The 2,556-nt window shown below is 40.1% G+C and overlaps 1 pseudogene; it reads right to left on the bottom strand.

Moving 5' to 3' along the window:
• Positions 1-1,489: 1,489 nt before the first annotated feature.
• On the bottom strand, positions 1,490-2,350 carry LOC102774326 (annotated as a pseudogene).
• Between the last annotated feature and the right edge of the window lie 206 nt (positions 2,351-2,556).

Genomic DNA, 2,556 nt, shown 5'->3' with positions numbered 1-2,556 from the left:
GTGGTAAGAGTGGTGAAGGCTGGAAAGGACTGGCCAGGCTCCCACAGACAGCAACTGAAGTTCCAGATATCTCAGCTGTGGGGGTTCCCACTGAGAACTCTGGGGTCTATTCCCCAACCTGGGCCCCCAAGCAGAGAGCACCAGAACTGAGAAGGGTACTCACATAACATCTGGCTGTGAAAAGCAGCAGGGTACTAGGTCTAGAGGCTGTGTCACGGCTTTAGCACAAGTGACTCCATTTTGTTCCTGTGGTTTTTTTCTTGAACAAGACCTATCAAGGTATGGCACCCTACAAATGTGCCCTAACCATTGTACAGAGAAAAATGCCTTTTAAGTAACTCTAAAATATATGTATTTTATGCTATACATGCTATGTATGCATTCTTGGCTCTACTAATTGTAGCATGTTAAGACTAGCCCCTCTTACTGCTATATTGTGAAATGCTACATTGCCCAATTAATTTATTAAATCTAATAGTTTTTTGGTGGAGTCTTTAGAGTTTCCTATGTACAATATCATGCCGCCTGTGAATAATGAAAATTTTACTTCCCCCTTTCCAATTTGTCTGATTGCTGTGGATAGGACTTCCAGCACTATGTTGAATAAGAGTGGTGAAAGCAGACATCCCAATCTGGTCCCTGCTCTTAGGAGAAATGGTTTTAGTTTTTGCCCATTGAGTATGATGTTGGCTGTAGGTTTTTCACATATGGCCTTTATCATGTTGAGATATTCTCCCTCTATTCCCACTTTGCTGAGAGTTTATATCAAAAATGGCTGTTGGATTTTTTCAAATGCTTTTTCTGCATCCATTGATATGGTCATGTGATTTTTATCTTTCAATTTATGTGATGTATCATGTTTATTGATTTGTGAATATTGCACCAGCCTTGCATCCCTGGAATAAATCCCACTTGGTCATGGTGTATGATCTTTTTGATATATTGCCGCATCTAATTTGCTCATATTTTGTTGAGGATTTTAGCATCTATGTTCATCAGGGATATTGACCTGTTATTCTCTTTCTTTGTAGTATCTTTATCTGGTTTTGGGATTAGGGTAATGCTAGCCTCATAAAAAGAGCTTGGAAGTGTTCCTTCTTTTGGATTTTTTGGAATAGTTTGAGGAGTATAGGTGTTAGTTCTTTGAATGTTTCATAAGACGCCCCCTGAAGCCATCCAGACCAGGGCTTGTGTGTGCTGAGAGTTTTTTGATTACTGCTTCTATTTCATCAGTTGTTATTGGCCTATTCTGATTCTTCTTGGTCCAGTTTTGGGAGATTGTATTTTTCTAGGAATTTGTCCATTTCACCCACATTGTCCAGCTTGTTGGCATTTAGTTGTTCATAGTATGTCCTTACAATCCTTTGTATTTCTGTGGTGTCAGTGGTTCTTCTCCACTTTCATTTTTTATTTTACTTATTTGGGTTCTCTCTCTGTTTCTTTTTTTTTGTTTTTTGTTTTTTTGTTCGTTTGTTTTTTTGTGTTTTTTTCTCTTTTCTAATGATTTTTATTAACAAGCAAAATAATAATTAAAAAACACAACACAACAACAACAATCTTGAAGTTGGAACAGCAGTAAGTCAAATTGCTACTTAGTTCACGGATGTACCTGGGGTACATGCTCTCTCATTGCGAGGCAGCACCTAGGCACATGACTGTGTATTTAGGTATGTATGTGACCAAGGAGTCAGAGATGGAAACCACTGAAGAACAGAAAGCATTAGGAGTTTCTCATCAGGCAATCCCAAAGCGTTCTGCTCTTTTCCTCTTCTTTGCCTCTGTATCCTCTGTGGTTCCTGTTCCAGCTGAACTTGTGACAATTCCAAATCGCTCCTTCCTCTTTTTCAGCTTCTCGTCATCTTCAGACTTTCTGGAGATTGAAGAAACATTCAAACCAAATCTTTGGGCTCTTTCCTTTAGCTTGTCCAGGTTAACCATAGGCTTGGTGTCAGATGACAGGCCTTTTAAGGGAACTGAAGAAATTCCAAATCTAGCTGCCCGGGCAGCTTTCTTACTCTCCAAGCTCACAGGTACATTGAATCTTTCAGCTCTCTTCTGCATTCTCTCAGTCTGTGGTATTTCAGATGTAATTTTTACTACTTTCTTTTCCGCTGCCACATCAACAGTTTTTTCAGGGGGTTCTTCCTCTTTAACGGGCAGTTCTATGGGCTTTGGTTCTTCTTCCTCTGTTTCATCTCCTAGTGCATCTTCTTCATTTGCCTCCTCTTCAGCGTGCTCTTCAAGATAGGCCTGGAGCCTGTTGAGATTCCTGCTTTAATTCAGCAAGCTTCAGTTTATGCAGCTCCACCGTCTCTGCCACCATCTTGTTACCCCTCCACTCCATTAGCCTCTCTCTGTTTCTTGATGAGCCTGGCTAATGGTTCATTCATGTTGTTTATCCTTTCAAAGAACCAGCTCTTGGTTTTATTTATTTATTTATTTATTTTAACATAACCAACTTCCATTATCTGTCATGGCACAGGGGCCTTCTCCCAAAGTGTTAAGAGGCAAAGCAGGGTTGCCCGAGGCTTTTATTTTTTTACTGCTCTTGTTAGC

The sequence above is a fragment of the Myotis davidii genome, unplaced genomic scaffold (assembly GCF_000327345.1).
Source record: "Myotis davidii unplaced genomic scaffold, ASM32734v1 scaffold1031, whole genome shotgun sequence".
In the NCBI taxonomy this organism is placed as follows: Eukaryota; Metazoa; Chordata; class Mammalia; order Chiroptera; family Vespertilionidae; genus Myotis; species Myotis davidii.
This window is presented reverse-complemented; position numbering and strand designations above follow the sequence as displayed.